At 48.3% G+C, this 21,500-nt stretch overlaps 1 long non-coding RNA gene across 1 annotated transcript; it reads right to left on the bottom strand.

Annotated features, from left to right (window-relative positions):
- Positions 1-11,730: 11,730 nt before the first annotated feature.
- LOC309545732 lies at positions 11,731-21,273 on the bottom strand. The gene is made up of 3 exons (XR_014224908.1): positions 21,255-21,273; positions 14,202-14,316; positions 11,731-11,854 (listed from the first exon to the last, which is right to left on the bottom strand). It is a non-coding gene; the product is annotated as an uncharacterized lncRNA (long non-coding RNA).
- Between the last annotated feature and the right edge of the window lie 227 nt (positions 21,274-21,500).

Genomic DNA, 21,500 nt, shown 5'->3' with positions numbered 1-21,500 from the left:
TCTAGTCAGTGGAAGAATGTCCGTTTTATTGGTGCTCAGTGGAAGAATGTCCCTTTCAATGGTGGTCAGTGGGAAGAATGTCCCTTACATTTGTGATCAGTGGGAAGATTGACCCTTACATTGGTGGTATGTGGGAAGAATGTCCCCTACATTGGTTATCAGTGGGAAGAATGTCCCTTCCGTTGGTGCTCAGTGGAAGAATGTCCCTTTCATTGGTTATCAGTGGGAAGAATGTCCCTTCCAATGGTGCTCAGTGGAAGAATGTCCCTTTCATTGGTGATCAGTGGGAAAAATACCCCATACATTGGTGGTCATTGGGAAGATTGTCCCTTACATTAGAGGTCAGTGGAAGAATGTCCCTTACATTGGTGGTCAGTGGAAGAATTCAACCTTTAGAGTGGTGGTCAAAATGCCACCCACCACAGGGTACCAGACAGCCAGCCACCCACAGGCCCTGTACCAGCCAGCCACCCACAGGCCCTGTACCAGTCAGCCACCCACAGCCCCTGTGCCAGCCACCCACCCACCACCGGGTGCCAGACAGCCAGCCATCCATCACAGGGTGACAGCCAGTCATCCACCACAGGGTGCCAGCCAGCCAGCCATCCACCACAGGGTGCCAGCCATCCACCACAGGGTGCCAGCAAGCCAGCCACCCACCAACCACAGGGTGCCAGCCAGCCATCCAGCCAGCCACCCACCCACCACAAGGTTCCAGCCAGCCAGCCATTAAACCTTAAAAAAAAATTAACATGTTCAGTACCAGATTTGTGTCAAAAATTGTCTTTATTTTTCAAAACTTTAAATGTACAAAATATCGTCCGATACCGATATGCGATGGCCAAAATATCGGTATCTGCAACGAAAAACCGATATTGGTCGATCCCTAGTCAGTGGAAGAATGTCCGTTTTATTGGTGCTCAGTGGAAGAATGTCCCTTTCAATGGTGGTCAGTGGGAAGAATGTCCCTTACATTTGTGATCAGTGGGAAGATTGACCCTTACATTGGTGGTATGTGGGAAGAATGTCCCCTACATTGGTTATCAGTGGGAAGAATGTCCCTTCTGTTGGTGCTCAGTGGAAGAATGTCCCTTTCATTGGTTATCAGTGGGAAGAATGTCCCTTCCGTTGGTGCTCAGTGGAAGAATGTCCCTTTCATTGGTTATCAGTGGGAAGAATGTCCCTTCCGTTGGTGCTCAGTGGAAGAATGTCCCTTTCATTGGGGATCAGTGGGAAAAATACCCCTTACATTGGAGGTCAGTGGGAAGATTGTCCCTTACATTAGAAGTCAGTGGAAGAATGTCCCTTACATTGGTGATCAGTGGAAGAATATCCCTTTCATTGGTGGTCAGTAGAAGAATGTCCCTTTTATTGGTGCTCAGTGGAAGAATGTCCCTTTCAATGGTGGTCAGTGGGAAGAATGTCCCTTACATTTGTCATCAGTGGGAAGGAAGAATGACCTTTACATTGGTGATCAGTGGGAAGAATGTCCCTTACATTGGTGGTATGTGGGAAAAAAGTCCCTTACATTGGTTATCAGTGGTAAGAATGTCCCTTCCAATGGTGCTCAGTGGAAGAATGTCCCTTTCATTTGTGATCAGTGGGAAAAATACCCCTTACATTGGTGGTCATTGGGAAGATTGTCCCTTACATTAGAGGTCAGTGGAAGAATGTCCCTTACATTGGTGGTCAGTGGAAGAATTCAACCTTTAGAGTGGTGGTCAAAATGCCACCCTTACAAATGGCTAAAATGATCATTGGGATTACATACCTCCCAACTTTTTGAGGTTGTGGTTTTAACTAATCATATTTTTTTGTATATTTCTCCTATAAGTGGGTGTGGCAGGGGGGGTGTGTCCTATGCCTACACACCTTTGCTAATAGGTGTCCCTTGTTACCATCTCAAAAAGTTGGGAGGCATGCAATAGATGATCAAACCCACTTGCACTCCTTCTAGAACTAAAAGTTTCAGGTGCAGATCAGCATGAAAGAGAAGCATTTGTAATGGGACTTCTGAAGGAATTTGAACATTTAGTTTTAGATCTATATAGCTGTGAAGACTTAACTGTCTAAGACCTGTTTCACATGGGCTTTAGTTTGTAAAAGAGCCGTGTGAACAGTAGACTTTTACAAAGTATTTGCAGTGTTTTCATCAAACATTATTGCTGCTTTTAAAGCACCCTTCCGCTCCAGTTTGTAAAAGGTGCTGATTGCCACTTTAAACAAGCTGCTAGCAGGCTTCAGCACCACTTGCAGCCTGTTTTAAAAGCATTCTGAAGCCTCCAAGCAGCGTGTTTAAAGTGACAATCAGAACTCCCATTAAGATCCCTGAAGAGGTGCTGAAGGGCACTTTAAAGGCCTAGGAAAAGCTCCTCAAAAGCTTGCCGAACATATCAAAAAAGCTTTCTGTTCACATTGGTCTTATACAAGCTGAAGCCCGTGTGAAACTGGCCAAAGAGTTTTACTCACCCCTATACTCCTCTTACCCTGTTGACAGTAGTTCTCAACCAGGGTTTCCGTGGAACCTCAAGTGTTCCTCCAGAGGTTGCTAGGGGTTCCTTGAGCAATGAGCAATTTCTGCCTCTCAGATAAGTTCTCAATGACACCATTGACCTTTTAAGCTATCTGGAAGAAGGTCATTCTTCCCAACGTCCACAAGTGTAAGGAGCATTCATCCCACTGACCATCACACTAATGTACCATGAGTTGTAAATATAGTCATTTTTAGCAGGGGTTCCCTGAGACCTGAAAATTATTTCAAGGGTTCCTCTGTGTTGAAAAGGTTGAGAAAGGCTGCTGTATGAGGATGTCTGAGGGTCTGATGATGACCATCGCATGCCTGAGGAAGGGTCTCTGTGTGGTCCTGAAACATTGATTTTCTCTGTGATCAAACAAGAATAAAGAGCTTTGCATTTTGAAACATGCTTGTTGGTGTGCTTATTTCATCCGTGTTTATGCTGTGACCAGATGGGAGTTGTTATGACCCTATTAAGCACATGGTCAAAATTCCGGTATGGTGTGCAAAAGAAATATAGACCTTGTCTGAGGAGGATTGTCAGCTTGAGAGTCAGAAATGAGGGGCTCCCTGGGGTCTGACGGTGACTGCCCCACTAACTGCCGGAAACTTCTCAGTCATTCTCTAGGTAACAGCTTCTTTAGGCCCCGTTCACAACTGAGCGATTTTTTGCTTGAAACTTGTAGCTCTAAAACGCTCAACAAGCCAAATCCCTTTCATTCAATGGCCCCTGTTCACATCTGAGCGTTCTGTTGCATGAAGCAAAATGCCTGAAGCTCAAACAAGTACATGAGCTTCTCTTTGGCAGATTACAAGCGCTTTTGGCCCCGCAGACTTCAATAGAAATGGCTGACTTGAGCCCATTGCGAGCATTTGGTCGCTCGTTTTCGGCTCGATGAAAGCCCCATAATGCACTGCGCTGTTGCAGTGCATTGTTTGCTGATGATTGGCTAAAGCATGCACCTGACCTGTATGCTTTGGCTAATCACAGCACAATGTCCTGTCAGAGCCATGATTGGCTAAAGGCAGAGTGCCTTTGGCCAATCATGGCTGAGGGGCTAAGTTCATGCCCCACACTATATAAGGCTGTTGCTTACACAGCAGCCGTGTATAGTGTGTGACAATGGAGATTACACAGGTAGTTAGTGGATAGTGTGTTAAGTCACTTTAATGCAGTCAGTGTAGTGTACAGACATACCCCACTTTTATTTCACAATGGGACCAGAGCATGTATGTAAAAATAATCTGTACTGTACTTAAAGTGAAGCAATACCTTTTTTTCACTTCTCAATGCATGTACTGCATTGCAGTAGTCATTTACAGGCATAACTGATTATCTAGGCAAGCTGCGCAACCACCAAAATCGGATATGCCATACTTCTGGGTCCCCTCTCCCCAAGTTTGGTGTCCCTGTCACTTATGGTTAGGGAGCAGTGCTATGCCAAGCTGACAAAGATTTCCCATAGACGCCAATGTTAAAGATAGGAAGCAGTACCATGCCAAGCTGTCCAAGATTTCCCAAAGACACCAATGTTAAAAACAGGAAGCAGTACCATGCCAAGCTGACCAAGATTTCCCATAGACACCAATGTTAAAAACAGGAAGTAGTGCCATGCCAAGCTGTGCAATATTTCCCATAGAAGCTAATGTTAAAAACAGGGAGCAGTGCCATCAGTGGCGGCTGGCCGATAGGGGGCGCAGGGGAGCCGCCCCCCCCCAAAAAAAAATAGGAGAAAGAAAGATTGAAAAAAAAATTGTCAATTTTCAGCCCACTAGGGGCGCTGGACCGTGAGGTGAGTATGGGGGGGTGGGGTTTTTTTACCCCACGTGAGCCCAACAGAGGCGCCGATTGGCAGCCTTCTGGGGGTCATCGGGGCGCAGAGCAATGCGCCCCGACACTCCCCACTTTACTGGATTCCTGGCTGTGATTGGTCCAGACTTCAGCCTGGACCAATCACAGGAGGACATCCCGGGACGGTCCTGTGGTCACGTGACGCGTGGGGGCAGTGCACCACCTGGCGTCACGTCCTTCCCTCCCGCCCCACGCCCATCGGCGCAGCCGCAGACAGAGGAGAGCCGCGTCATGGAGGAGTCGGATCTCAGAGGAGTCGGCGTGCACTGGCATTCTGATCCGCCGCTCGCACGCACCGCCCGCAAGAGTCCTGTGGAATGACACTGACTGACCGTGACCGTCCGGAGGACCGGAACGGTAAGAGATCTCTGCATTGGGGAGTCGGTTAGTCGGGACATGTATCACTGCATTGGAAGCACGCACGCTGATCTCTGCATTGGGGACATGTACACTGGTCACTGCATTGGAGGCACGCATGCTGATCTCTGCATTGGGGACATGTACGCTGGTCACTGCATTGGAGGCACGCATGCTGATCTCTGCATTGGGGACATGTACGCTGGTCACTAGCTGCATTGGAGGCACGCACGCTGATCTCTGCATTGGGGACATGTACACTGGTCACTGGCTGCATTGGAAGCACGCACGCTGATCTCTGATTTGGGGACATGTATCACTGCATTGGAGGCACACATGCTGATCTCTGCATTGGGGACATGTACACTGGTCACTGGCTGAATTGGAGGCACGCACGCTGATCTCTGCATTGGGGACATGTACGCTGGTCACTGCATTGGAGGCACGCACGCTGATCTCTGCATTGGGGACATGTACACTGGTCACTGGCTGCATTGGAAGCACGCACGCTGATCTCTGCATTGGGGACATGTATCACTGCATTGGAGGCACGCACGCTGATCTCTGCATTGGGGACATGTACACTGGTCACTGGCTGCATTGGAGGCATGCACGCTGATCTCTGCATTGGGGACATGTACACTGGTCACTATCTGCATTGGAAGCACGCACTCTGATCTCTGCATTGGGGACATGTACACTGGTCACTGTCTGCATTGGAAGCACGCACGCTGATCTCTGCATTGGGTACATGTACACTGGTCACTATCTGCATTGGAGGCACGCACACTGATATCTGCATTGGGGACATGTACACTGGTCACTATCTGCATTGGAAGCACGCACGCTGATCTCTGCATTGGGGACATGTACGCTGGTCACTGGCTGCATTGGAGGCACGCACGCTGATCTCTGCATTGGGGACATGTACGCTGGTCACTGGCTGCATTGGAGGCATGCACGCTGATCTCTGCATTGGGGACATGTACGGTGGTCACTGCATTGAAGGCACGCACGCTAATCTCTGCATTGGGGACAGGTACACTGGTCACTGGCTGCATTGGAAGCACGCACGCTGATCTCTGCATTGGGGACATGTATCACTGCATTGGAGGCTCACACGCTGATCTCTGCATTGGGGACATGTACACTGGTCACTATCTGCATTGGAAGCACGCACGCTGATCTCTGCAGTGGGGACATGTACACTGGTCACTGGCTGCATTGGAGGCACGCACGCTGATCTCTGCATTGGGGACATGTACACTGGTCACTGGCTGCATTGGAAGCACGCACGCTGATCTCTGCATTAGGTACATGTACACTGGTCACTATCTGCATTGGAGGCACGCACGCTGATCTCTGCATTGGGGACATGTACACTGGTCACTATCTGCATTGGAAGCAGGCACGCTGATCTCTGCATTGGGGACATGTACACTGGTCACTGTCTGCATTGTAGGCATGCACGCTGATCTCTGCATTGGGGACATGTATCACTGCATTGGAGGCACGCACGCTGATCTCTGCATTGGGGACATGTACACTGGTCACTGCATTGGGGGCATGTATACTGGTCACTGCATTGGGGGCATGTACGCTGATCTCTGCATTGGGGGCAATGAACTGGTCACAACATTGGGGGCACGCACGCACGCATGCTGATCTCTGCATTGGGGGCACCATGTACACTGGTCACTGCGTTGAAAAGGGGTCTGTACTGTGGGGTTTGTGCTAGGGGGCCTGTACGGTGGGGTTTGCGCTAGGGGGTCTGTACTGTCGGATTAGTGCTGTGGGGTTTGTGCTAGGGGGTCTGTACTTTGGGGTTTGTGCTAGGGGGTCTGTGCGGTTGGATTAGTGCTAGGGGGTCTGTACTGTAGGGTTTGTGCTAGGGGGCCTGTACTGTGGGGTTAGTGCTAGGGGGTCTGTACTGTGGGGTTAGTGCTAGGGGGCTTGTACTGTGGGGTTTGTGCTAGGGGGCCTGTACTGTGGGGTTTGTGCTAGGGGGCCAGTACTGTGGGGTTTGTGCTAGGGGGCCTGTACTGTGGAGTTTGTGCTAGGGGGTCTGTACTGTGGGGTTTGTTCTAGGGGGCCTGTACTGTGGGATCAGTGCTAGGGGGCCTGTACTGTGGGATTAGTGCTAGGGGGCCTGTACTGTGGGGTTTGTGCTAGGGGATCTGTACTGTGGGATTAGTGCTAGAGGGCCTGTACTGTGGAGTTTGTGCTAGGGGGTCTGTACTGTAGGGTTTGTGCTAGGGGGCTTGTAATGTGGGGTTTGTGCTAGGGGGCCTGTACTGTGGGGTTTGTGCTAGGGGGCATGTACTGTGGGGTTTGTGCTAGGGGGCCTGTACTGTGGAGTTTGTGCTAGGGGGTCTGTACTGTGGGGTTTGTTCTAGGGGGCCTGTACTGTGGGATCAGTGCTAGGGGGCCTGTACTGTGGGATTAGTGCTAGGGGGCCTGTACTGTGGGGTTTGTGCTAGGGGGCCTGTACTGTGGGGTTTGTGCTAGGGGATCTGTACTGTGGGATTAGTGCTAGGGGGTCTGTACTGTGGGATTAGTGCTAGGGGGTCTGTACTGTGGGATTAGTGCTAGGGGGTCTGTACTGTGGGATTAGTGCTAGGGGCCTGTACTGTGGAGTTTGTGCTAGGGGGTCTGTACTGTAGGGTTTGTGCTAGGGGGCTTGTACTGTGGGGTTTGTGCTAGGGGGCCTGTACTGTGGGCCTTGTGCTAGGGGGCCTGTACTGTGGAGTTTGTGCTAGGGGGTCTGTACTGTGGGGTTTGTGCTAGGGGGCCTGTACTGTGGGATTAGTGCTAGGGGGGGCCTGTACTGTGGGATTAGTGCTAGGGGGTCTGTACTGTGGGATTAGTGCTAGGGGCCTGTACTGTGGAGTTTGTGCTAGGGGGTCTGTACTGTAGGGTTTGTGCTAGGGGGCTTGTACTGTGGGGTTTGTGCTAGGGGGCCTGTACTGTGGGCCTTGTGCTAGGGGGCCTGTACTGTGGAGTTTGTGCTAGGGGGTCTGTACTGTGGGATTAGTGCTAGGGGGTCTGTACTGTGGGATTAGTGCTAGGGGCCTGTACTGTGGAGTTTGTGCTAGGGGGTCTGTACTGTAGGGTTTGTGCTAGGGGGCTTGTACTGTGGGGTTTGTGCTAGGGGGCCTGTACTGTGGGCCTTGTGCTAGGGGGCCTGTACTGTGGAGTTTGTGCTAGGGGGTCTGTACTGTGGGGTTTGTGCTAGGGGGCCTGTACTGTGGGATTAGTGCTAGGGGGGCCTGTACTGTGGGATTAGTGCTAGGGGGGCCTGTACTGTGGGGTTTGTGCTAGGGGATCTGTACTATGGGATTAGTGCTAGGGGGTCTGTACTGTGGGATTAGTGCTAGGGGGCCTGTACTGTGGAGTTTGTGCTAAGGGGTCTGTACTGTAGGGTTTGTGCTAGGGGGCCTGTACTGTGGGATTAGTGCTAGGGGGCCTGTACTGTGGAGTTTTTGCTAGGGGGTCTGTACTGTGGGGTTTGTGCTAGGGCGTCTGTACTGTGGGGTTTGTGCTAGGGGGTCTGTGCTGTTGGATTAGTGTTAGGGGGTCTGTACTGTGGGATTAGTGCTAGGGGGCCTGTACTGTGGGGTTGGTGCTAGGGGGGTCTGTACTGTGGGGTTTGTGTTAGGGGGTCTGTGCTGTTGGATTAGTGCTAGGGGGCCTATACTGTGGGGTTTGTGCTAGGGGGTCTGTACTGTGGGGTTTGTGCTAGGGGGTCTGTACTGTGGGGTTTGTGCTAGGGGGCCTGTACTGTGGGGTTTGTGCTAGGGGGTTTGTGCTGGAGGGGTTTGTGCTTGAGGGGTTTATGTGGGGTTTGTGCTTGAGGGGTTTGTGCTGGGGGGTCTGTACTGTGGGGTTTGCGCTAGGGGGTTTGTGCTTGAGGGGTTTATGTGGGGTTTGTGCTTGAGGGGTTTGTGCTAGGGAGTCTGTACTGTGGGGTTTGTGCCACTCTCAGTCAGTGTATCCCATAATAGGGTGTCTCTCACAGTATATCCCATAATAGGGCCCCTGCTCCCTATTATGGGATATACTAGTACTGATGGACCCCTTAATATGTGATATATTGGGAGAATCTGTTCACGCAAGCAAAATACAGGGGACAAAATAGGTGCAGTCTATAAGGGGTGGGGCTTCTGAGAAACGGGAGGGGTCTAAATGGAAGGGTGGGGTCTTGCGCCCCCCCATCCTAAAACTTCACCAGCCGCCACTGAGTGCCATGCTAAGCTGACCAATATTTCCCATAGAAGCCAACGAGCACCGGAAGCTGAAAATTGGTCTAGGCAGGAAGGGGGTGAAAGTGTCCTTTATTTAAGTGGCCCAATGACAGAATAAAAAATAAAAAACGGAACTCCACGCCAACATTAACAAAAAAACAAAAAACTGTACATGCAGCCTGCCAGGCCAGGAAAACCATATCAGGCCGCTTGCCCCAAAAGCACCTTGTCCCCATGTTGATGGGGACAGGGGCCTCTTCCTGAAAACCCTGGGCTGTGATTGTGGGTGTCTGTGAATGGGGGGCTTATCGGAATCTAGGAGCCCCCTTTAACAAGGGGGCCCCCAGATCCCACCATCCCCTATGTGAATGGATATCAGGTACATCAGACCCCTACCCATTGACCAAAATAGTGTCAAAAAGTGAGAACCAAGGGAAACTGCTTTTGACAAGTCCTTTATTAAAAAATAAAAAAATAGTGTCCATCGATGTAAATCCATCGTCAATCATGACACCTGCCGCACAAGAAAAATAGAAAGAATAAAAAATGCTTCCACTTCTTAGGAGGCGTCCCGCCGTCTGCCCGATCTGCGCTTTAACAGTTCTTATATAGGCAAGGGGCGGGGCCACTCGGCTACATGACCCAGTGGCACTGCCCCTTCTGATGTCGTGTGCCGGCACGCTCATGCTCAGATAAGGGTCTGGTATGGATTTTGGCGGGGGGTACCCTACACCATGTTTTTTTTTTAATTTTGACGTGAGTACAGCCGCGAGCAAGTTTAAATGACATTTTTTCCTATAGAAATGTCAGTATTGCTGCAGCAGGCTCTATACATCGTACAGATGCGCCACTTTACAGGCATATTAAGGGGACCCCCCAGGCACGATATTTAAAATATTTTTTTATTTTATTTGTTTCACTTTAGGCATCACTGAGCCTTTAAAAACATTTTTTTTGCATTGATACATGTCCCCCAGGGCAGTACCCAGGTCCCCATACACTTTTTATGGCAATAACTTGCATATATGCCTTTTAAAATGAGGACTTTTGATTTTTCATGTTCATGTCCCATAGACTTTAATAGAGTTTGCATGTTCGCTAGAACTTTTCCCTGTTTGAGATATTCTGGTACGACCCGAACAGGGGGGGGGGGGGGGCGTTCAGCCCACCACTATTGCTGGGTGACACCCGATCATTAATAGGAGCAGCGGTGTCAACTGGGGGTGTTTATTACTGCATCAAACTACAAATTTGTATGTACCTTCACACACCCCACCTTTTGGCGCACAGCGGGACACGTTGGGTACAGTCTCCGCTCTTTCAGCTGATGTGCTTTACATGCTGGGAACTGTTGCATGAGGACCATGCACCTGCATCTGGAGCATAGGAAGAAGCAGGAGGAACATACACAGATATACACTCACCTTGCTGGTACCAGGTTGGACGCCCTTTTGCCTTTAGAACTGCCTTAATTCTTCGTGGCATTGATTCAGTAAGATGTTGGGATCATTCCTCAGAGATTTTGCTCCAGAGTGACATGATTGTATCACGCAGTTGCTGCAGATTTGTCCCCATTGATGGGATTTGTCATCCATGATGGGAATCACCCTTTCCATCACAATCTAAAGGTCTTCTATTGGGTGAGATGTGGTGAGTGTGGACGCCATTGGAGGACAGTGACCTCATTGTCATGGTGAAGAAACCAGTGGTGAGATGATTGGAGCTTTGTGACATGGTGCATTATCCTGCTGGAAGGAGCCATCAGAAGATGGGGACACTGTAGTCATAAAGGGATGGACATGGTCAGCAACAATACTCAGGTAGGCCGTGGCGTTTATACCATGCTCAACCGGTACTAAGGGGCCCAAAGTGTGCCAAGAAAATATCCCCCATACCATTACACCGCCACCACCACCAGCCTGAACGGGTGATACAAGGCAGGATGGATCCATGCTTTCATGTTGTTTACCCCAAATTCTAACCCTACCATCTGAATGTCACAGCTGAAATGGAGACTCAACAGACCAGGCAACGTTATTCCAATCTTCTATTGTCCGATTCTGGTGATCCTGTGCGAATTGTAGGCTCAGTTTCCTGTTCTTAGCTGACAGGAGTGGCACCCGGTGTGGTTTTCTGCTGCTTCAAGGTTTGAGGTGTTGTGTATTCAGAGATGGTATTCTGCATACCTTGGTTGTATGTTGGAGTAGTTATTTGAGTTACTGTTGCCTTTCTATCACCTTCAACCAGTCTGCCCATTCTCCTCTGACATCAACAAGGCATTTTCCTCCACACAACTGCCGCTGACTGGATATTTTCTATTTTTCCCCACCATTCTCTGTAAGCCCTAGAGATGGTTGAGTGTAAACATCCAAGGAGATCAGCAGTTTTTGAAACACTCAGACCAGTCCATCTGCCACCAACAACCATGCCACGTTCAAAGTCACTTATATCCCCTTTCTTCCCATTCTGATGGTTATTTACAAATTCAGCAAGTCATCTTCACTACGTCTAGATGCCTAAATGCATTGTATTGCTGCCATGTGACTGGCTGAATAGCAATTTCTGTTACCAAGCAATTGAACCAGTGTACCTAATAAAGTGGCCGGTGAGTGTATGTTTGATTGAATAAAGTTTTGTATTTGAAACAAAATATTTAATAACAGAAACAAGCCATTCATCTTTAAGGAGCAATATAAAATGATTTGTTTTAATAGGATGGCAAAGTTCTACTCTAAGAGTAAACAGCACATTAAATCCACACACATAATCACAACATAATATTTTCTACAAATAAACATTAAAAAAATGTCCATTCATTTTCATCAAACAGCGGCTCTTCTCTAGAGTCCTCACCAGAAAGTCCCGAACACATTGGGAATGCAGCACCTGTTGGCAAGCAGGATGGCAGTTATAGGTAAAGTATGCTGGGTAAAGTGGACCTGTCATTAAAATTCAAACTGTAGGTAGACACAACATACACTATATTGCCAAAAGTATTGGGACACCTGCCTTTACACACACACATGAACTTTAATGGCATCCCAGTCTTAGGCCCCTTTCACACATGCTGTCCGTTTGTCCGTTTTTCATCCATCCGTTGATGGATGAAAAACGGACATCAGTGTATCTCTATGTAAAAACGGATGATCATCAGTTAACATCCGTTTTCATCCGCTTCCGTTAATGTCCGTTTTTTTGAACGTATGAATGCTCTATTTTTCATCCGTCAAAAAAAACGGATCGGACGAAAAACTGATGACAACGGATGAAAAACGGATGAAGAACAGATAACTGATGAAAAGCAGATGAAAAACGGATAACAACTGACGAAAAACGGATGACAACTGATGAAAAACGGATGAAAAACAGATGAAAAACGGATAACAACTGACGAAAAACGGATGACAACTGATGAAAAACGGATGAAAAACGGATGAAAAACAGATGAAAAACGGATAACAACTGACGAAAAACGGATGGAAAACTGATACATTTTGACGTGACTGAACTGATGAACTGAACGGACCGTATGTGTGAAAGGGGCCTTAGTCCGCAGGGTTCAATATTGAATTGGCCCACCCTTTGCAGCTATAACAGCTTCAACTCTTCTGGGAAGGCTGTCCACAGGAATGTTTGACCATTCTTCCAGAGGCACATTTGTAACAAGAAGGCCTGGCTCAGTCTCCACTCTAATTCATCCCAAAGGTGTTCTATTGGGTTGAGGTCAGGACTCTGTGCAGGCCAGTCAAGTTCCTCCACCCCAAACTCGCTCATCCATGTCTTTATGGACCTTGCTTTGTGCACTGGTGTGCAGTCATGTTGGAATAGGAAGGGGCCATCCCCAAACTGTTCCCACAAAGTTGGGAGCATGAAATTGTCCAAAATGTCTTGGTATGCTGATGCCTTAAGAGTTCCCTTCACTGGAACTAAGGGGCCAAACCCAACCCTTAAAAAAAAAATCCCACCATAACCCCCCCCCCCTCCACCAAATGATTTGGAGGGGTGGCCAAATACTTTTGGCAATGTAGTGTGGATGAGCAAGTTTGGGGTGAAGGAACTTGACTGGCCTGCACAGAGTCCTGAGATCTATCACAGTTCCTCCCTGTACTCTTCCTTTCCCCTCTATCACCCTTCCTCCTTGTACTCTTCCTTTCCCCTCTTCCTCCTCTATCACCCTTCCTCATTGTACTCTTCCTTTCCTCTCTATCACCCTTCCTCCTTGTACTCTTCCTTTCCCCTCTATCACCCTTCCTCCTTGTACTCTTCCTTTCCCCGCTTCCTCCTCTATCACCCTTCCTCCTTGTATTCTTCCTTTCCCTGCTTCCTCCTCTATCACCCTTCCTCCTTGTACTCTTCCTTTCCTCTCTTCCTCCTCTATAACCCTTCTTCCTTGTATTCTTCCTTTCCCCTCTATTACGCTTCCTCATTTTATTCTCTCTTTTCCCCTCCCCCCCTCTATCACCCTTCCTCCTTGTACTCCTCTTTTGCCTCTTCCCCCTCTATCACCCTTCCTCCTTGTATTCTTCCTTTCCCCTCTTCCTCCTTATACTCCTCCTTTCCCCTCTATAACTCTTCCTCTTTGCACTCTTCCTTCCCCCCTCTATCACCCTTCCTCCTTGTACTCTTCCTTTCTCCCTTCCCCCCCTCTATCACCCTTCCTCCTTGTACTCTTCCTTTCCCCGCTTCCTCCTCTATCACCCTTTCTCCTTGTACTCCTCCTTTCCCTCTTCCTCCTTTTCTTTTTATTAATCTTTGCACCTCTTTCATTCCTCTCACATGTGACCACACATTGTATGTATAGACAACACTTGCTTCAGTTTTGTATAGAGCAGATAAAAAGGTAAAAGCCTTGTCAGGTTATTTTTTTTCTGTATTTGTCCTGTTGGGGAGATTTCCTTTCATTTCCAGTCATGAAGACACATCAGGATGTGAGATGAAATTACCCTTACCTTATTTTAGACCTAGTGACATCATTACTGGGTCTCTGTGCTTCTCTATGCAATGCAGACAGGCTAGTGGGAGGGGCTGTACATAGCTTCCTGAAAACATCAGAGCACCCCCTTATGAGCCCTGATACAAGCAGTGGGCTGGGTCTTGGGAGGAGTTATGCAAATATCAAAATGCCTTTATGTGTGGATGTCAGTCTGGAGGAGTGGAAGTTCCTAGGCAGGTTGCATGTGCATGCAAAATGTGGATAATTTTATGTGCTCTACCTATGGCAGAGATCACTTACAGCATTCCCTCGGCACACTCCTTCTGCCCTACGGAGGACTCGCGAACAAAACAGGCCAAGCGGCAATAACCAAGGAAACTGTCACAGCCCCAAATCGCGGGAGAGGCGCCATCACCTGGAGGAGAGGGAAAACAGAAGACTTTTAAAAAAGGTAACCCAAAGCGCCTCTGACGCACAAATAGAACACCATGGTATGCAGTAACGTAATACCATGCACTGTGGCGCGACATTGGAAAAAAAAAATGCTGCGTGTCCATTTTTTCCTTCCGTTCTGGTGTGAAAGTGTAATGTGTGTTCCAAGTCTGACGCAAATTTCCATGGGTTCTTCCATTTAAAAATGTCAGACTAGTGGGGATTGAACCCAGGAGCCTGGTGCTGTAGAATGAACATCAATTCTTAGCAGGTACTATGATGCCCCATGTGACATGGGCTAAAAGAAAGCCTTTTTCATAATTTGAGCAGTGTGGTGGCGCCATCTAGCGGCGACTTAACAATGCAGAAGCCCAAAATAACACTGACTGAACTTGTAGAGGAGGATTCACAGGCAGGAATAATAGGAACCTCAATATCAGTCCTGTACAAGATACACATTGGATGATATTGCTCCAAATGGAAATTTTGAGGTGCAAATTTTTTTAGGGCCTGTCCCATATATTGATTTAGCAACAATGTAACATATATACAGTGTCTTGAAAAAGTATTCATACCCCTTGAACTTTTCCACATTTTTCCATGTTACAACCAAAAATGTAAATGTATTTTTTGGGGATTTTATGTGATAGACCGACACAAAGTGCCACATAATTGTGAAGTGGAAGGAAAAAGGTTTACAAATAAATATGTGAAAAGTGTGGGGTGCATTTGTATTCACCCCCTGGAGTCAATACTTTGTAGAACCAACTTTCACTGCAATTACAGCTGCAAGTCTTTTTGGGGATGTCTCTACCAGCTTTGCACATCTAGAGAGTGACATTTTTGCCCATTCTTCTTTGCAAAATCGCTCAAGCTCTGTCAGATTGGATGGAGAGTGTCTTCAAGTCTTGCCACAGATTCTCAATTGGATTTAGGTCTGGACTTTGACTGGGCCATTCTAACACATGAATATGCTTTGATGTAAACCATTACATTGTAGCTCTGGCTGGATGTTTCGGGTCGTTGTCCTGCTGGAAGGTGAACCTCCGCCCCAGTCTCAGGTCTTTTGCAGACTCTAACTGTTTTTTTTCTAAGATTGCCCTGTATTTGGCTCCATCCATGTTCCCATCAACTCTGACCAGCTTCCCTGTCCCTGCTGAAGAAAAGCATCCCTACAGCATGATGCTGCCACCACCATGTTTCACGGTGGGGATGGTGTGTTCAGGGTGATGTACAGTGTTGTTTTCCACCACACATAGCGCTTTGCTTTTAAGCCAAAAAGTTCAATTTTGGTCTCATCTGACCAGAGCACCTTCTTCTACATGTTTGCTGTGTCCCCCACATGGCTTCTCACAAACTGCAAACGGGACTTATGGCTTTCTTCTTGCCACTCTTCCATAAAGGGCAGATTTGTGGGGTGCACTACTAATAGTTGTCCTGTGGACAGATTCTCCCACCTGAGCTGTGGATCTCTGCAGCGCCTCCAGAGTTACCATGGGCCTTTTGGCTGCTTCTCTGATGAATGCTCTCCTTGCCCAGCCTGTCAGTTTAGGTGGCCGGCCATGTCTTGGTAGGTTTGCAGTTGTGCCATAATCTTTCCATTTTTGAAAGATGGATTGAACAGTATTCCGTGAGATGTTCAGAGCTTGGGATATGTTTTATAACCTCACCCTGCTTTACACTTCCCCACAACTTTATCCCTGACCAGTCTGGTGTGTTCCTTGGCCTTTATGATGCGGTTTGTTCACTAAGGTTTTCTAACAAACCTCTGAGGGCTTCGCAGAACAGCTGTAGTTATACTGAGAATAAATTACACACAGGTGGACTCCGTTTACTGGTTAGGTGACTTCTGAAGGCAAATGATTCCACTCAGTGGTGGATTTAGGTTTTGTGCTGCCCTAGGCCGGACTAAACTTGTGCACCCCCCAATTTACCTACAGCCCAACCCTTCCTGTCAAGGCCACACCCCTTCCTGTTTCAGACCCGCCCTGTCATCTTTAAACCACACCCCTTCCTCTTTAGGCTCCACGTCTTCCTCTCTGTACATTAAAAGTGGGTACAAAGTGCCTACTTGTATATTTTGTTGTTTTGTATGGATACGTTGGTTCATGGAAGCTCTCCTGGGGGCCCCCCCACTAGGCAGCGAGGATGCCAATCCATGGGGCCAGCGGCCACAATTGCCGCCGGGCACCAGCGATCGCTCCGCGCTGAGAGAGAAGGACGGTCAGATGTTGTAAATACAGCTGACCGTTCTTCTCTCTGGAATGATCACAGAGCGCCTGTGAGCCTTCTATATACGATCACATGTCTGTATGGTCATTTCACAAGCCCCTCCCCCATAAAGTTAGAAAACACCCCCTAGGCTCACACTTAACCCCTTCCCTGCCAGTGTCATTATTACAGTAACCGTGCATATGTATAGCACTGATTACTGTAGTAATGTCACTGGTAACCCCAAAAGTGTCAAAAATGTCAGTTAGGGGTCCGATCTGTCCACCGCAATGTCTTAGTCCAGCTAAAAATCGCAGATCGCCGCCATTACTAGTAACAACAAATAAAAAAGACATAAATCTTTCCCCTAGTTTGTAGACACAATAACTTTTGCGCAAACCAATCAATATACACTTATTGGGATTTTTTTTTTACCAAAAATACGTAGCAGAATACAAATTGGCCTAAAAGGATGAAAAAATTAGATTTTTACATTTTTATGGGGGAATGTTATATAGCAGAATGTGAAAAACATTTTTTTTTCCGAATTGTTGCTCTTTTTTTTTTTTTTTTTTTTTTAAAACAAAAAAAGTTGCACAGGTGATCAAATACCAACAAAAGAAAGCTCTATTTGTAGGGAAAAAAAAATGACATTCATTTTTTTAGGGTACAGTCTCGCACGACCGTGCAATTGTCCTTTAAATTAATGCAGTCCTGAATCGCAAAAAATGGCCTGGTCATTAAGGGGGAAAATCTTCCAGGGCTGCGGACATGGTACAGGAGATGCAGGGGTTGCGGGCATAGTGTAGGGGATGCAGACATGGTACAGGAAATGCAGGGGTTGCGGGCATAGTGTAGGGGATGCAGACATGGTACAGGAGATGCAGGCATGGTGCAGGGGCTGCAGACATGGTACAGGAGATGCAGGGGTTGCGGGCATGGTGTAGGGGCTGCAGACATGGTACAGGAGATGCAGGCATAGTGCAGGGGCTGCAGACATGGTACAGGAGATGCAGGCATAGTGCAGGGGCTGCAGACATGGTACAGGAGATGCAGGCATAGTGCAGGGGCTGCAGACATGGTACAGGAGATGCAGGCATAGTGTAGGGGATGCAGACATGGTACAGGAAATGCAGGGGTTGCGGGCATAGTGTAGGGGCTGCAAACATGGTACAGGAGATGCAGGCATAGTGCAGGGGCTGCAGACATGGTACAGGAGATGCAGAGGCTGCAGACATGGTACAGGAGATGCAGGGGTTGTGGGCATGGTGTAGGGGCTGCAGACATGGTACAAGAGATGCAGGCATGGTGCAGGGGCTGCAGACATGGTACATGAGATGCAGGGGTTGCGGGCATGGTGTAGGGGCTGCAGACATGGTACAGGCGATGCAGGCATAGTGCAGGGGTTGCAGGCATAGTGCAGGGGCAGCAGACATGGTATAGGAGATGCAGGGGTTGCGGGCATGGGTAGGGCTGTGGACATGGTACAGGAGATGCTGTGCTGCGGGCACTGGGCAGCATGGTACAGGAGATGCTGGGCTGTGGGCACTATGGTACAGGAGATGCAGGGCTGTGGGCAGTATGGTACAGGAGAATCTCCTGTACCATGCCCGCAGCACCTGCATCTGCTGCAGAGGTGTCTAACTTACCTTGAGGCACCTTACATTTAAAAATGGCGCTGCCCGGCGCCATTACGTCACCGCGCATGCGCCGCCTGCCCGGGAATAGCCAAACATGTACGGGCTTTCCCGAGCGGCGGCGGCGCATGTCAGGCCGGCCGCGGCCATTTTTTTTTCCTTTCAGGTTTTAGCATCGGATCAGGGGTTTTTTTCATGCGGGGGGTGGCTTTTTTGCCAACCTCCCACAAAGTGTCGGCCTAGGCCTAAATACAGCAGTGGTTCCAGTCGATTTTAGTTAGGGGTATCAGAGAAAAGGAGGGCTGAATACCAATACATGTCACACTTTTCAGATATTTGTAAAAAATGTTGAAAACCATTTATCATTTTCCTTCCACTTCACAATTATGGCCACTTTGTGTCGGTCTATCACATAAAATCCCAATAAAATACATTTACGTTTTTAGTTGTAACATGACAAAATGTGGAAAATTTCAAGGGATATGAATACTTTTTCAAGGCACTGTAGATGGTAAACATCTGTATTACTCGGAGTGAAGGCACCACAACCAGGAGGTCAGGAGACAGCTCTCCTCATCAGCACTGCAGGCAATTAGGACAGGAGACAGCTGTCCTGACTGGTATCACCTTTGTAAAGTGTTGCCGTAGCTCAGCCTTTTAAAAAAAAAAAATAAAAAAAAAATCACTACATTTCAGTCTCAAAAGTTCCCCTCCAGTCCCCTGGTCATCTAGTGACCTAATTGGGCACAGGCACTCCAAATGCATCTCCAGTCCCTGTGTCGCTTAGTGACTCTAGCATGCCCGGTTACTTCAAGTGCATCTTCAGTCCTTGTATCATCTAATGACTCCAGTGTACCCAGTAACCCCAAAGGTGCCTCCAACCCACATGTCACCCAGGGTGCTTAGTGATTCCAAGTGCATCTCCAGTCCCTGTGTCATATAATAAAACCAGTGGGCGCAGTGACTCTATGTTCGCCTCCTGTCCCTGTGTCGTCTAGGAACCCCAGTGTGCCCAGGCACTTCAATTGCACCTCTAGTCCCTGTGTCTTCTAGTGACTCCAGTGCACACCGTGATTCGAAATGTATCCTCAGTCCCTGTGTCATCTAGTGACCCCCCCCCGTGTCTCCAGTATCCCCAAGTGTGCCTTCAGTCCACATGTCATCTAGTGGCCCCAGTGCGCCTAGTGACTCCAAGTGCACATCCAGTGGCCTTGTTGTCCAGTAACCCTAGTGCGCCCAGGCACTCCAAAAGTGCCTCCAGTTCCCATGTCCTCTAGTGGCCCCAGTGCGCCTAGTGACTCCAAGTGCACATCCAGTCACCTTGTTGTTCAGTAACCCTAGTGCGCCCAGGCACTCCAAAAGTGCCTCCAGTCCCCATGTCCTCTAGTGGCCCCAGTGCGCCTAGTGACTCCAAGTGCACATCCAGTCACCTTGTTGTTCAGTAACCCTAGTGCGCCCAGGCACTCCAAAAGTGCCTCCAGTCCCCATGTCCTCTAGTGGCCCCAGTGCGCCTAGTGACTCCAAGTGCACATCCAGTCGCCTTGTCATCCAGTGACCCTAGTGCGCCCAAGTACTCCAAGAGTGCCTCCAGTCCCCATGTCTTCTAGTGGCTCCAGTATGTCCAGTGACTCCCATTGCACCTCCAGTCATTGTGTCATCTAGACTCCAAATGCACCCCCATTTCCCAAGTCATCTAGTGACTCAAGTGTACGCCACTCTCCAAGTCATCTAGTGATCCCAGTGGGCGTGAGCCTATTGACTCCCAACAGCACCTCCGGTCCCCATGTCATCTAGTGGCTCCATTATGCCCAGTGACTCTCAATGCACTTCTAGTCCCTGTCATCTAGTGACTCCAGTGCACCCAGTGAATATCAAATGCACCTCCAGTCCCTGTGTTATCTAGTGAACAAAATGTCCCCAGTAACCCCAAGTGCACCTCCAGTCCCCATGTCATCTAGTGGCCCCAGTGTTCCTAGTGACTCCATCCAGTCCCTATGTCATCTAGTGACTCTAGTGGGCTCAATGACTGCAAGAGTACCTTCAGTATGTGTGTCATCTAATGACTCCAGTGCACACAGTGACACCAAGTGCGCCTCCAGTTCCCAAGTCATCTAGTGACTCTAGTGGGCTCAATGACTGCAAGAGTACCTTCAGTATGTGTGTCATCTAATGACTCCAGTGCACACAGTGACGCCAAGTGCGCCTCCAGTTCCCAAGTCATCGAGTGACTCCAGGGCTCCTCCACTCCCTAGGACATCTAGTGACCCCAGTGGGTGTGGGCCCATTGACTCCAACAGCACCTCCAGTCCCCATATCATATAGTGGCTCCAGTGTGCCCAGTGACCCCCAATGCACTTCCAGTCCCCAAGTATGCATCCATCCCCTAGATTATCTAGTGGCTCCTGTGCACCCAGTGACTCCCATGGTGGCTCTAGTCTGTGTCATCTAGTGACTCTAAATTTGTCTCTAATTCCCATGTCATAAAGTGAATCCAGTGCACTAAGTGACTTCAAGCATGCATCCGGTCCCCACGTCCTCTAGTGATTTCAGTGTGCCACTGTGTGTCTTGTGTCCCCCAAGTCTCCATGTGCACCCCGTGTGATAAATCTGTCCCCACACTGCTTCTGATCCACTCCTACATCATCTGGACAGTCTATTTCTCAGTAGATAAGAACCAGTGTCTGTGACATGCTCCTTTCCCAGCATAGCTGGAGCTACATTTTAATGTTGCCCACCAAAAAAATCTGAAAAAAAAAACAAAAAAAAAACCCAAATACCATCGCCACAGTATTCAAATTTTCAATAACATAAAAAAAAGAATTCTTAGTATATGGTTTGATAGGACATTTCCAAGGATAAGGGACTGCTGACCATTATCTGTATACAAACCTTACCCCATAGGTAGGTCACCGCTCCCCAAACATGTATAGCTAGAGATGGTGAAACTACATGGTGAAGAATCTCAGAATATGGTTATATGGAAAGATATCTTCCATGTCTTCTGTCCAAGACTAAACTCTTTATAATCACACATCTGACCTATCTCCAAATATGTGACCAGTTCCCGACTTACTGCCTGTCCAGGTGACGACGACCACAAGAACCAAGAAAAAGACCTTGAGATAGTTCATGGTTGCAGACCTTCTCCAGGATCATATGCTGATAAATTGGGAAACCAGAAAGATTTTAAAGATCTTGTGATTGGGGGGGTTGGACTTTATGGCTGGAGCAGGGTTGGGTCATCTCCAGCTTGCAGCCTCAGCTGGACCCTACCAGCTGCTAATTGTGGTTCCTTCAAACTGCAGTCATGTGTTACTGT

Source organism: Pelophylax lessonae, assembly GCF_965119305.1.
Source record: "Pelophylax lessonae genome assembly, chromosome: 2".
NCBI classification, from domain to species: domain Eukaryota; kingdom Metazoa; phylum Chordata; class Amphibia; order Anura; family Ranidae; genus Pelophylax; species Pelophylax lessonae.
This window is presented reverse-complemented; position numbering and strand designations above follow the sequence as displayed.